This window comes from Dendropsophus ebraccatus, chromosome 1 (assembly GCF_027789765.1).
Source record: "Dendropsophus ebraccatus isolate aDenEbr1 chromosome 1, aDenEbr1.pat, whole genome shotgun sequence".
NCBI classification, from domain to species: Eukaryota; Metazoa; Chordata; class Amphibia; order Anura; family Hylidae; genus Dendropsophus; species Dendropsophus ebraccatus.
In genome coordinates, this window is record NC_091454.1 from 48,679,116 (window position 1) to 48,694,862 (window position 15,747).

General features: G+C 43.2%; 1 protein-coding gene across 1 annotated transcript in view; it reads right to left on the bottom strand.

Moving 5' to 3' along the window:
* Positions 1 to 15,747, bottom strand: part of DOCK2 (dedicator of cytokinesis 2) — a 478,101-nt gene that overhangs the window by 271,764 nt on the left and 190,590 nt on the right. The window lies entirely within an intron of this gene.

Consider the following 15,747-nt stretch of genomic DNA (forward strand, 5'->3'; position numbering starts at 1 on the left):
TTTTTTGTGTGTGTTTTGTTTTTATTTTTTTAGTTTCCCTCCTCCCGTTCAGACTTTCCAGTAAATCTGGTGTCTTTTCCAGGGGGGTGGGGGGTATGGTGGTATTGGTCAGGTCTGGTATCGCCAATAGGTGCGTGAAGATGGGGCGTCTTCAGGTCTAGTGTCTAGGGCAGCAGCAGCTGTTAATACAGCCCTGGGAACATGTATGTGCAGGCCAGCAGCACCTACTGAGCCAGTGTTGCCGACCTGAACAGTGATTTTAATGTTATACCTACCTATTCACGCTCCCCTGGCATCCTGATGCAGTCGCCCGTGCCCCCTGTTGTCTGTAGCCACCATTACTTCTGAGACTAGTTTGTCTCAGAAGTGACAGCCCGCTCAGCCAATCACTGGCCACTGGCCATCTCAGTCAGTGATTTGCTGAGCGGATTGTCACTTCCAAGACAAGCATCGTCTAAGAAGTAACACAGCCTACAGGCAGGCGGGGACACTGGTGACTGTATTGGGACAGTAGTGGAGCGCAGAGAGGTAGGCATAAGGAGAAGATGCACCCCTGGTGTAAGCCACGGAGAAGGGGCAGATTCACCCTTTTCCATGGTGCATGCCAGCTGTATCCCCCGCTGGTGGAGCAGGCAGGCCGGATTTGCCCTCTGGGGGCGGGACAGCACTCCAAGCTCCCTTATCAAACACAGGATTACATTAAAACTACATGGGAAAAGTGGCGAGGATGAAGATAGGAGTCATAACTTCATCCTCAGTGGCCCATGCGCAATTGAAAGTTACCACCAGGTTAGATTTGTCTAACCTGCTGATAGTTGGTTGTCCCTCAATTCACAAAATGAAAATAATAAATAAATGGCATCAAAAACACATGTAAGAGCCCTATTAAAAACACATAGCGAAGGTATCATCAGTCCATTCACTTTAAGTTTCTCACATAGGTAGAACGGGGAAGCCGTTGCTGCGGTCCTTTTTTTGAACTGCAGACCCATGTATGGCGCCACTCTATTCACAGCCACCGGCTGTGGATGAAGCACTGGAGGCAGGCAAGCCTGCCCCCAGTGGGAGGAAACCTCCGCCGCTCTATGTTGCAGCATCATTAGAATCAATGGAGCTGCGTCATAGATTCTCTCTCACTGGGGCCGGCCCACTTCCAGTGCTTCAACCCCAACCGGTGTCCGGAATAGAATGGCACCGTATGCGGGGACCCGACGTTTCCCTGCGCCAGCGCAATTCTATCCATTTGACAAAACTTAAAGCGAATGTACCGATAGTACATTTACTTTAATGTTATTTTCTACATGGACTTTAAAATCCGAAACAATGAACCTTCCTGGGCATCTAGCAGCACTGAACCTGTCTTGTTGTGTGTGTTTCATCTCATTATAGGCAGGGTATATTCATACAGGATGTGCGACTCTAATGAAGAAAAATTTAATTATTATTCCCATTTGCCTTCTGGTCAATAATTGAATTTAGTCTTTCTAACGAAACTCCCATAAGCTGTAAATATGTTGTTTTCTTTTCTAACAAGAGCTTTGTACTTACACAAATGCCTGTTTAACTTCATTTGTCATAGTCAGTGCAAATAATTGTTTTGCTTCTTGTAGATTGCATCACACAGCGTTAGCATGCCATACACAAAATGTGATCGATTTGCAAAACAAACAAACATTTAGGAAAAGTAGTCGTTTATTGCCAGAAAAGTCTTTTGAATGTTCTCACAGCAGCAATAATTTGGCTTCAAAAACAGTATTTGATGTACTAGCAGAGAGCTTTTATACACATACAGAAGGAAGCTTTACAACCAAACGCAAAGGTGACTTTCACTGCTCAATAATCATAGAAATGTTCTATTCTACAGAACATCCTAAAATATCGGGTAAGGTTTTGAAAGTTCTGCAACTCTTGGATGTCTATAAATTGTTGTCATAGAATAAAATATTGATGGACTACGGAAATAAGAGGATGTTGAAAGTGAACATCAAACAGAACACACATGTTAGCCTCAGAACTGATAAAGAATATATTCACTAACATATTACAATATGACTGACATAAAAAAATAAATAAAAATCAACTAGTGTATTTTATGATATGGCCGATGATTGAGAATTACAGGATGGCTGATGTTGTTGTACTAATAGGTAGCAACTAAGAAAACTAAGAAAATGAAACATTAAAATGCATTAAAAAAACAGTGACCCCTCCCATTGTATATTTTTCTGTTCTGATCCTAGTTGTCTTATATTGCAATTGGAACTTAGGGGCCTTTTCCACGGAGCGATAATTGGCCGAATCGGGCTGATTCGGCCGATTATCACTCTGTGGAATAGAGATAACGATCAGCCGATGATCGTTGTCATCGGCTGATCGTTCATTTGGGTGCAAACCTAAAATCATCGGTCACCGACCGCGCATAGCTACGTGGAATGGCGGTGTGCGGCGGGCAACCGATGATTTATCAAAAAGCATACATTACCTCACCAGGCTGCAGGTCTTCTCCTGTGCTCCTCCTCCCGGTCCCGCACGCAGCAGCAGCTTCAGAGCAGCCTGTCTGAGCTGACAGACCGCTCAGCCAATCGCTAAACAATTATGGGGCCGTGGAATAAGCCCAGTAAATCAGCACCGATCTAGTAGATCGGCGCTCGTTTACATTATTGATCGGGCCCCCATCGTACCCTTAGAAACATATAAAGCACTCTTTTCTAGGTCTGTCTTTAATACAACTATAAGAACGGACCCTCCCTTAGGTGCCATCTATAGTAGGAGATTAAGATAAGTAAACCCTGCCCCCTTGAATGAGCTCCACCCCATAGTCAGTCCGCGATAAATGAACAGAGCAAGCAGGTATATAAGTCCTCTACAGAGACCTGTTTCAGGAAAATCCTGCAGACTGCCAAATATTGTGTATCTTCTGCTTATTGTGTTGTGCATTTCAAGGTTTAGTGTTCCTTTAAGATGTGTTATAAAAGAAAAAAGAAATACATAAAACTAGATAGAGAAAGCATGAGCAGGGGTAAATGCAAGAAACTGCTGACCTATTCACGTTGTGCTATCAAGGCACAACCAAAGAAAAGGACTGGATTCCCACACTTCTTATAAAATTCACGATTTATTGTAGACCCATTAAAACATGTCTTGTTACGGAGCAGATGATACAATAAAACACTCCAACGCATTTCTGCCACATACTGTCCTTGGTCACTGGTCACAGCATATAACAAGACATGTTTTAATGGATCTCCAATAAATTGTGAATTTTATGGGAAATGCGGGAATCCATTCCTTTTCTTTGTTGTCATATGTATCTGCTCTGCCAGCAGTTTGTTCCGTGCACTCCCAGACAACTGAACAGCAATTGATTTGGACATTTTGGACCTTGGCGAGAGAGGATTTCATTATCAAGGCACAAACCAAAAGGGATGGTTTCCCAGTGGGTCTAGATGGCTGCAGCTCCCCCAGTAGTGCCTGGCAGTAACAGGTAGAAGTTAGACTATCATCTCAAAGAATACTGCTTAAAGAAAACACTGGGGAAGTAGAATAGATTCCAGCAGTTGTAGCCTTTATTGTGGACAATACATTTTAGGGCCAAACCAGTCTACTATTTATAGACTTATTGAAGAAATTGGCTTGCTCTGAAATGCATTGTACAAATGATGGCTACTACAGCTGGACCTCGCTCTAATCATACAGTGCTTCCTTAAGCTGCATTCTATTGGATAAGCCCTACCCACCTACCCTTACAAATTCTACTATCTGATATTGGTATACTGCAAGAGAAAGTGTTCACATACTACTCAGATATTTTTCTTACACTATAATCTAAGGCTAGGTTCACACTACGTATATTTGAGGCTGCATGTTTGAGGCTGTATAGCAACCAAAACCAGGAGTGGATTGAAAACACAGAAAGGATCTGTTCACACAATGTTGTAATTGAGTGGATGGCCGCCATATAATGGCAAATATGTGCTGTTATTTTAAAACAACGGCTGTTATATTGAAATAATGGCCGTTATTTACCGTTATATGGCGGCCATCCACTCAATTAAAACATTATGTGAACAGAGCCTTTCTGTGTTTTCAATCCACTCCTGGTTTTGGTTGCTATGAGGACCTGACATGATGACCAAATACAGCCTCAAATATACATAGTGTGAACCCAGCCTCAGGGTATAAACCCACACACCGTATATGCAGCAGATATGCAACAAATACGCAGCAGATTTGTTGGTACAGATTTGATGCTGTGTTCAGTTATTTAGATCTAATCTGCTGCGAGTTTGCTGTGAGTTTGCTGCGTATCGCAGCAGTAAATACGCTGCATATACGGTGTGTGGGTTTATACCCTTAGGCTATGTTCAGATGCTGTATAAGACGGGCCGTTCCGTGACCCGGCCGGTCTCAGAAAAGATCATCCCGGCCGGTACTGCAGTAACAACGGCCATGATTATCACGGAACTTACATTGTGTGAACATAACCTAAGGCTTAAAAACTTGTTCAGTTTGGAAAAAAGAGAGGTCTTGGAGATTTTACTAACATGTACAGACAGGCCCGCTTCTGCCATGAGGCGGAATGAGTATTCCGCCTCAGGCGGCAGATTCTGCGCTCCTGCAGGGGGCGGCAGACAGCAGCCCTGCAGCCGCTTGCCTGTCCTGTCATCAGCGCTCACCACTGTACCCCGCCGGGCTCCCGCGCCGTCAGCCAGCATCTCCCTTTGCCCTTCAGCCTGTGGTGAGTGTCGGCGAGGGCTGCAGTCGGATCGGTGCGCGCGGGAGCGCCGGGGGGGTATTCCTATAAGGGCTGCATTCCCATGTCGAGGAATGCCTATAACCGGAGTCTCCCCCGCCCGGACAGCATCTGATAAGATGCTGAGAGCGGGGGAGAACTGTACTGATACGTGCGATGCTGTAATGAATCAGCCGCGCGTGGTGCTGTCATTACAGCGCGGCACATATCAATAGAGTTCTCCCCCGCTCTCAGCATCTTATCAGATGCTGTCCGGGCGGGGGAGACTCCGGTTACAGGCATTCCTCGACATGGGAATGCAGCCCTTATAGGAATACCCCCCCCCCCCCCCGGCGCTCCCGCGCGCACCGATCCGACTGCAGACTGCAGAATGAGTGGTGGGGGGGGGGGGGCGGCAGGGGGGGTCGCTAGTGTGGGGCGGCCGCCTGAGGTTTGCCTCAGGCGGCAGAGACCACAGAAACGGCCCTGTGTACAGATATGTGTAAACTATGTGTGAAGCTAATACCAAATAAAAAAAGTTATATATCGGTTCTGTAATATTCAGTAAAATTTAGTAGCTATATTAATTCTCTCATTTTCATGGACTCAAGGAAATCATTGAATTCACATGCACAATATGGCAGATTTAAATTGTGAATTTATATTGAACTTCAACACTTAACTGGAGGATTAAATGGAATTATATTGCATATCTTATTGGTTTGGCCTTTTGTCAAGCATTAACAAAATCCATTTGTATTGATTCAAAGTTCTTAAACTCTTGTCTTTTTCAGAGGTTTACAGTAATATCCTGCATTGTTTTACCCACGGGATGGAAAAGGAAGGGACTTGTATATAAATTAAACTAAACTTCCCAGAGTGTTTCTTCCATTACAGATATACTCAGCTCTCTTCTGGAGGAAAGCGAGACCATCATGTCTTAGTACTATTGTATCTACCTAAAAGCAGTGCATGATTGAGGAATGATCATTTTCTTAGTTGTTTGGTGGATCACTTAGGACACTGTTCAAGACACCTAACTAGTTAAAGGAAGTGTCCAGGCATACTTTTCTGCACAGCCTGACATTGGACATGGAGGGATGCCACTGCACACTCACTGCTTGAGATTCTGAGGCAATTATTTGCTACCTAACAAGTACTGTGCATGAGTCCTATTCACCAAGGGCCCTATCTGGCTGATTATCATTCCGTGTAATAAAGACATAGATCAGCCGATGATCGTTGTCATCGGCTGATCGTTGATATAGGTTCTCACCTATAATCATCGGGCACCGACTGCGCACCGCTACATGTAATAGCGGTGCATGGCCGACGCTGACGATATGAAAAGAGGAATACGTTACCTATCCAGGCTGCAGGGCTCCTCTTCTTCTGTGCTTCTTCCCGGGTCCCGCGCGCTCCAGCTTCACAGAGGCTTGTCTCAGCTGACAGGCCACTCGGCCAATCATAGGCCGGGACCGCCGCGGCCAGTGATTGGCTAAGCGGCCTGTCAGCTGAGACAAGCCACTGTGAAGCTGTATCGCGCGGGACTCAGGGAGAAGCACAGAGGAAGAGGAGCCCTGCAGCCTGGATAGGTATGTATACAATTTAAACAAGGGCTGCAAGGACATCAGTAACAATGTCCCTGCAGCCCTTGTTAAACAATTATCGGGCCGTGTAATAGGCCCAGTAAACGAGCACCAATCTAGCAGATTGGCGCTCGTTTACAGGTATTATCGGGTCCCCATCGGCCCGTGTAATAGCACCCTTAGAGTAAAGGTCACTACACACTTTCACAGCTGAACAAATCATCATAGAGGTTAATTGTAGATCATAAAAAGCAGATTGAGCATTTTGAAGGCATTGAAAAACATGTCCGCTCTCCTCCAGCATGACTCTTGTCCCCAGTTTGGGTGTAGTTTTGTAGCTTAGTTCCATTGTAGTAAATGGAGCTGAATTGTAATACCACATACAATAGTGGAGATTTATCAAACTGGTGTAAAGTAGAACTGTCTTAGTTTCCCCTAGCAACCAATCAGATTCCACCTATCATTTTTCAAAGAATCTGTGAGGAATAAAAGGTGGAATCTGATTGGTGGCTAGGGGCAACTAAGACAATTCTACTTTACACCAGTTTGATAGGCCAGCCTGACAGGGAATCCGACGGTGTCCCTATCAAGCGACCAGTTGCTAGGGGCGCACCAACGGTGTCCCTAGCAGCTGCCCTGGCTGCTGGGGGAACGGCGGCACTTACTTTTCATGTAGCCATGCCCGGGGCTTCACTGCCCCCAGCCGATTGGCAAGGGTGCTGAGTGTTTGTCCTGTCTGTTGTTCCGTGTTTGCACTATATAGGATAGGGACCGTCGACTAGTTGTCCACTGTCATTTAGGACTGTTTTGGCAAGCAGGCAGGGACAGCGGGTCGGGTACCAGTGTTAGGGCTACACCTGTCTTTTTTCTTACTGGTCCCATATTGCCTGGCACAATGTGGGGACATGGATGTTGCTGGTTTTGCAAGAAAGTAGCTGTGCTTTTTGTAATCCTGGAATTCCCCTTTAAACCCCTCCTGTCAATGCATCTGGTAAAGAGAACATTGTGCAAGAAGCCTTAGAAAATCCATATGAGTATTGTTTGACTGTGTTTTGTTAACTATAATGGACTGTGATTAAACGTCAGTATGATTCTCTAACCAATCTACAAGATCTTGTGTCTTCTGAATCACCAAAACCTTTGGAAACTACTAAATAACTATAGAAAGGTAACAAAAAATGCAAGACATACTTCCCTTTAATATAAAGTTGTTAAATGATGTCAGTGTTTTTAGAATAATTTAACAACTTGAGGATTTACATGCTAATAAGCGACTTAGCGTAAATGCTACAGGAGTTACACAAGCTTTACTTTCACACACCAAAGTATGCTAATTACATCAACGTACTTAAAGGATTAAAACTGTTAGGACTCAAGTGTTGGGAAAGTAACATTTCTTGTCACAGAACATAAATCTCTTTCCTGCCTGCTACCTTCTGAATTTTAACCTGAAGTCCAAAACATTGAAAAGTTTAACCGGGTCAGTTTCTCCTCTCCATGATTCGACACATACACATTGAAAAGCCTAAAAAAAAGTTTTTTCTTAGGTAATTTTTGTGTTATTTTTACTGTGACACACAATTTATTTTTTGTCATTTATATATAACAATTTTTATATTTTTTTGTCATATTGGGGGGAGATGTAAGAAAGATAATAACACAAGGTGATGCAAAATTACTTTTTTAAATTGTGTCCCTTTTTCTGTTACAGTCAGATCCATTAGATGTGCAGGAAGGTTAGCGACATGCAGCCATAATATGGATACAGATTCTCTGTTATTACTCAGCAGTACCTTGTAATGCGTTTTGTTTTTTTTGTGCTTTTATGTTGTTGAGGACTGTCTTTTTTCAATAACGTTACTGTAGTGTTCCCTAATGTGTAGCTCCTCAGCTGTTGCAACACTACAACTCCAATAACACCCCATGAGTCTAAATGACTTGTACTGTAGGTTTACAATTGCTGGAGAGCTACAAGTTGGGGAACACTACATTACTGTATGTACACATGTATCAACACATACACAGATACTGTACACACAAGAACACACAGCTCTAGGAATGAATGAGCGTATCATTCCCAACACTAGGGAAGTAGCCAGGGTGCTCTGACACTGTCTGTAGAGGTTTTAGAGGGGCTGCACCTTAGTGTAAGGTGGTTGGTGGTCTGGACCTGTCGTTCCCCTGGGGCAAACCCCAAATACAAGGAGACAAGGAGGGAGGCGGTGTAACAATAACTCCTTTACTGATAAACTTGTACTGTCTTGTACATTCCAGTGGCATACACAAGACTGACGGCCTTGAATGGGTTACTGTGCTTTGTGGAGAGCGCTTGCATATTTTCACGATTTGATGTAAACAAAAATGCACAATTTTACACGTTGCGCTTACGCTGTTTACCGTGCAAGATCAGGAATGTGAAAATGTAATTGGGTGATTACGCACACAGCAATACCAATTATGTTATTTATTGATTTATTTTTATTTATAAAATTGGAAAAGGGGAGATCAATGCTGTGTATATAATAGAGCACTGATCCATCAGATCAGTGCTCTATCACTCTGGTCTGCAGCAGACCAGATACACTGATTGCTGAGCTGGGATCAGCGCCATTCAGAAGCTGAGCCCCGTCGGCTCAGTAGAAGGGATGCGATCGCGGAGGGGAGATTTCCCCACTAGACACGAGGGACAGAGGGCCAAGCACTATTTAAATGCAGCTGCAGAGAGGGCTCATGCCGGGAGCGCTCTCTGTTTACCCTTAACGGCGCATGACCAGTATACTTGCCATGCTTCATTAAGAGGTTAAGAGCATTGCTTTGGTTTAAGAGCTCCCTGTATTGGGAGGGAGGGGGAGCGGGGAAGGGAAATGGTCTGCATAATGAGGTATACAGCACTGTACTCTGACCCAGGAAATCTTCCTCACCTTCCAAATCCTAGCAGATCCCCTTCAGGCTGGGGCTTGCATCAGGGGACAGGACTGTGGAGGTAATCTCTTCATAGCTGTAACCCCTCTCTCCCCAGACAAAGAGTGCTAAGTGCTAAGTGCATGTATGTGCCCACATCTGTACTGCTCATTCCTCCATGCTCCCTGCAGACTCTGCCAGCCCTTGTGTTTCCCATCCTCTCCATTCACACTACTGCTATAATGTGCCTGCACTCACACTCATCTATACACACTGCTGTATATAAAGTTTCTGTCACTGTCCTCCTGCACAGCTCTGTGATTCTTACTTCTTGATTGGTCCATGCTAAACACCCCCCTCCCCATTGCAGTCATGTGACCACAAAGACATTTGACAGCAGCCCTGCTTCTCTATTTTAGCCTGTTATACTACACTACTGCATTATGGGGAACAGCAGTTACATCCTGTATCTACAAACTGCTACTTTTTTTCAGGTTTATGCACTTACTTTATATTAAACTCTACATGATGATTGCTACACTTTATAGTAACTTATAATATCTCATATTCAGCTGTTTCTCATTGTTTGTTTCATTTGTTCTACATGTTATTCAGAATAAAAAAAAACATTCTTTTTGGGGTGTGGAACCAATTGTCTGTATATCAATGATTTCTTATGGTAAAATTCACTTTGGTTTGAGAGTGGATTTGGATTACAAGCACAGTCCCAGAACAAATTATGCTCGTAATCCAAGGCACCACTGTATACAATACCACTTGTGGACAGGTGCCATTCTGAGCCCAGCCTCAGGAATATGGTATACTACATATACTATGGTATACTACATATATATGACTTCAAATGTAAGATTTCAAATGTAAGAAGTGACTATAGTCACTTCTCGTGCCTAATGTGGGTGATCTTTGGAAGACATGTTAAAAAAATTTTTAGGGCTGATTTTCCATGTATCTAGGGCTGGCAGGAAGGCAGCCTGACTGTCACTGGCACAATCTCCATACAAATGCAGACTTTGCAAGGACATAAAAGACGTGCAGAGTCACTTGTGGACTGGCGAGACATTTGGTCATTCAGCTTTATGCTGTTAATGTTAAAATCCATATTACATTTATTATTCTGACCATTCACATGCATTCCCAGTGAAATATTAGCAGATTCTGTCAAGATTTGGACACATATTCTTCATCTGAATCCTGAATAATCCTGAGCGAGTGAACATGGCCGATGCAGAGTTGCTTTACAAATGACCTAAGAGTTCTTTTCATCTGTTGTGCCCTTGGTATTCTAAATCAATACAGGCTCCTGGCACTGTCTACACTTCTGCCCTGACAGATGTAATGGACGGCTTCTGCCTGACACATTTCCTAAGTGATTCTCCCAGACAGTAAGCATAGTTTCATGCAAGCAGCTGCACATTGGCGGCCTCAGAGTCACTTCAAAAAACATAGAGGAGATATGTATATTATGTTATAGGGGCACTGTGGCTGGCACAATTCAGGTGCATCTGTTCTGTCATTAGGTCTTGGCACTTAGCTGAGGACACAGTACTGTCTTAGAAGCTGGAAGCAGTTATCATAATGGTAGGGTAAGGGAGAGACTTATAGCTGAGAAATGTGCCACTCTGTATGCATTCCTTATTCTGGCCCTGACTGACAGCCAGTCATTATTATAGATCTTGATACCAAAAACGCTATTTGACAGTGACTGTGTGATCATCATTTTCCTATTGTATCCAGCTAAATACTATTGGAACAGACACCTGTTGAGATTTTAGAGTGTACAATTAAATGGAAGGCTCTTTAGCTGAGAAAGGAGCCTGCGGGATACAATGGACACGTTCCTCTGACTTTCTACAGCACGTGACGTGCCTTTGCTAGTCATAAACGAGTTGGAGATATCACAGGATCTGACAAAACGTCCATTCATTACCAGCAGCCGACTAAATGCTATGTGTGTCATAGATATAGAAGTTTTAGTTTACATCAGAGCAGGGTCTAAAAAGATTTAAATGAGCTCTGGCAAATAAAAATAGATCTCAGGAGGAATCAATTCCTGGAAGGACAAGATAAAACCGCTTTTCATCAAAAATGTGCGTAACAATAGAACATGTAAAAGATACATATGAGATCTTTGGGCATCACTGAAATTATACTGAAAGGATGAAGAGACGACGTCACAGCTGTGGGTACTAATGGATACAAAGCCTTCCAAGCAGATAGAAAGTTGATGTACACAGCAGTGCTTTCCATGTAATAGTTGAACGTGGATCACAGCAGAATTACAAGATCCTATAGAGAAAAACATAGCGCAAACTATTTTTGCTTGTAAATTCAAAGGAAATCTGTTAGCTGTATATCATGATCAGGGCTGCAGACATGGGCAGATAGCACATAGGGGAAAATACCTGCATCTTAGCTAATGGCTTTTGGCAAAATTACAAAATCATGTGGTAATTTTAATCTCTGGGGTCATAGAGGCTGTGCTGAGCTGCAGCATGCATGCTGTCTCCCTCACATGATTGATGTACAGAGTTTAGCTTATAGCGCTCTATATCAATCATGCAGGGTTATAAAATCATGTTGTTGGGGTTTTTTTTCTGTAGAGTTGTAGTGCAACATCCCAGAACAGCTGTGCCATTGCTGTTCTGTCGTTTGGTTTAGGTCAGTAGTACCAAGTATTTTTTCTAGGCTGAAGGTGTTTAACTGCACTCCCACCACTAGATGTCCCTGTATGTTTTACTACTGCACAGCTGAAGGAAAAGGTGTTAATGGGTTAAATGTGTATGTGATCGAAGCCATTTATTTTTCTATGTTTTGTCACAAGCTGTGAGTTGGCTGAGATCTAATCCCTATGCAGGGTAACACACTTGTCCCTTCTCTATTCACTGATAAAATGTCTTCTTCATCTTTATTAGTCAACAGACATACGTGGACCAGGTGCAGACAGTGCGATGGCAGACGCCACGGAGGTAGCTACCTACCTCTGTGGCGTCTGCTATCGCAATGTCTGCACCTTGTCCACGTATCAGGGGCGTAGCTGGGGGTTCAGCTTAGGGGGGCGAGTGAGTCTCAGTGGGCTCCCAACCGATGATGTTACTCATAGGGAACCTCAGTAGATGACAATGCTTTCCGAATAATAAAGGGTATTTTCTGCTATATTACTCATAGTCAATAGGGACTGAGAACAGTAGAAAAGACTTTCTACATTTCTCATATATAACCATGTAAAAATTAAAGAAGCTATCCAGAATTGCAAAAACATAGCTGCCTTTTTCCAGAAACAGCACCACTCTCCTCCAAAGCTTGGATGTGGTAGTGCAGCTCAGTTCCACTCAAAGAGAATGGAAGCAAGTTGTAATACCACAAACAACATAGAGGAAGCTGTGGCGCTGTTTCTGTTTTCTAATTAGGCATCCATCCATTCTTCTATCTCTTTATCTCATATCTATCTGTCTAATATCTATTGGGCAGCATGAGGACTACACCATAGCTGATAGTCAATGACCAAATTAGCAACATCCAAAGGGGATACCCGCAGTACCAATAGGGTAAATGTATAGTACAAATGCTAAGTAATAACAATAAATAGTCCCATGCAGTCTAAGGCACCTATACTAAATAACCTATATACAAAAAGCCAGACTACTGCAACATAACTAAATGGAAAAATTACTTTATTAATTCATAGAAACAATACATGACAATACATTAAAAATGTAGGAGAAATCAGCCCCGATAATCATGGTGTACAGGGTATATGAGAGCAGCCAATTTATGCCTCGCAGGGTCCCTCTATGCTCTCATATTGTGAAAAGGCCACTATCTATACCCTAATATAGTAGATTATCCCCCCTTGTTCCTCCATATAGAAGATAGACCCTCCCTCGGCACCCCCACATAGTAGTCAGGCCCCTCTGTACCTTGATATTGAAATTCAGCTTCTCTGTGCATCCATGTAGTAGTTAGGTCTTCTGTGCCCCAATATAGTTATTATATCCCTCTGTTTACATGTAATAGTAGTAGTTGGGGCCCTCTGCGCCCCCATATAGAATTTTGACTCCCCTCTGTGCTGTGCATCTATCTAGTATTTAGACCTCTTTGTGCAGGCACCCCCCCCCCCCCCCCCCCCCCCCCCACACACACACACACATACACACACACACCAAAAGGTAGTATGCTCCATGAAGGCATCCCCTCTAGCAGCATCTCATGTAGATAATCCCGCTGGTATGTATTCCCCATGCAGCCACCCCCTTCCCCAGCAGTAATCTCCCTGGTAATCCTCCTGGTGGTTAGACACCACCACCACCACTGTGAATAGACTGTACCTCCAGATTAGGTACCCCCTTTTCAGCTATCCAGCACATCCCATACCCCAACCCCAATAGATAACATCCTTCCCAGGAGTTAGCCTCGCCCACATAGGTCTCACCCTCTATAACTAAGGGGGGGAAAAAGTCATACTTACCTGCTGTGTGGTTGCTTTACTTTAGTCTTCTGATGCCAACTCTCTCCCTGCTCTGCGAGCGCACGAGTGACATCACTCATGTTAACAGCTCTAAGGGAGGAAACGGCCTCTTGTGGCCACAACAGTGATTGGCAGGGTGGGGAGCCAATGCTCTCCTTGCCTTGTCAATAACCCTGCTGCATTCAACTGTATGTTCTCCTCACATACAAGCGCATACAGCTAAATGGTCAGACACAACATTTGGTAGCCATGTGGGCCCCTAGGAGCACTGGTTGTTAAGTCTGTTAGCAAAAGCAGTAGCTTTTGCAGACAGCATTAACTGGCAAAATCTTCAGTAGGTCCCTTGCCTGTGTGGGCCCGGGAGCGGCTGCCCCCTCTGCCCCCACCAAATTAGGCTACTGCAACGTATGTCTGTTTTTACTAAGGACGACTACTAAAGATCAAGACATTTTATCAGTCAGTGCAGTTTCGCTTTCTTTTCTGTTTACCTGACTATGACTACTGTTGCACTTTGAAACTAGCAAATCCGAGTTTTGCTGCCATTCAAGAGAGATAATCTGTGGGCTAGCTGGGAATAGTAGTGCCACTGCCGTCTGGTTTTGTATACATAAATGCCAAGAAGATAAACCCTCCCAGAAATGGCACAATGAAGTCTTTTTCCTACATCACCCCACAAATAATTTATTTGGCATCACAATAAAATGTACGGTAAAATGAAGAAAGCTAATAGAAAGTAGCCCCCATACAGCCATCATATGTCAAGTGGGAAAAAAGTTATGGCTCTTACAATGTGAGGAGAAAAAGCGAAAATTAGCTGTACCTCCAAGGGGTCAAAGTCTTTATATTTAATTTGGCTTTATGGACATTTTATTAACGTAATGCCCATGTTAAAAACTACGAGTACAAAGCCCAGGCTTTCCGACATGTGAAGTCATGTAACAAGTTTAAATGACTTTAGCTCCTGGGGACAAGGAAACGGCATATGGCAGCCGCCAGGAATAAATGGAAGAAGTATATAAATAGGGTGACTATGAACAATTCAGAGACTGTCAGCTAATCCCTCATGTATTGTTGGTATGTTTGTTTTGAGGTGGCTATCATGTTGTAAAAAGCAATGTGCAAAATTTTCTAATTTCATGCATTATTTTTTCTGCACAAAATATTGGTGTAAATGTACATCAGGCTTGAGGTAGCATAAGAGAATAAATATTTCTTGCAAGCTTTACACACTTTACATAGTTTTCACTAACTAAAAGAGATGAGCGAATAGTATTCGATCGAATACTGCAGTATTCGAAAGATTTGAGTTCGATCGAATATGTGATCGAATATTCGAATCTAAATTAATTTTACTAAAACAGCTAAGCAATTATTTAGCTGTTTTAATAAAATTTACTGCTTCCTGGGAAAGCAGGGAAGCAAAATTACAGGGATCGGTATTACTGTGTTTAGCGATCCCCGGCAAAAATGGCCATTCCTAAAATAGTTAATATATTTTTGCGTGTTTCTCCCTTTTTGTTTTTCAGATATTGGTATCCTGTGGATTACGGCAGACTCGATGGACTACGTCAATGACCAGCGGTTGTTGGGATTTTTTTAAAATAAAATGGTCAACAAGGGGTGTTTTTATTTAAATAAAAATATTTTTCACTTGTGTTGTGTCTTTATTTCCTTACTATATAGACTTAGTAGTGGAAGCTGTCTAATAGACGGAATTAATTACTAAGTCAGGGCTTAGTGTTAGCCAGTATAAAATGGCTAACACTAACCCCCCCATTATTACCCCAGTACCCAATGCCACCAGGGGTACTGGGAAGAGCCGGGTGCCAGTGGTCCCGGAACGTCAAAATTGGCGCTCCTGGACTGGGCGGCAGCAGACTGGTAATATTAAGGCTAGGGAGGGCCAAAAATAATGTCCCTTCCCACCCTGGTGTTACTAGGCTGCTGTTGCTTGGTTTTTAACCCGTATGGTTATGAAAATAGGGGGGACCTTACACTTTTTAAAAAAAATAAATAAATAATAAAAAAAAACGTGTAGA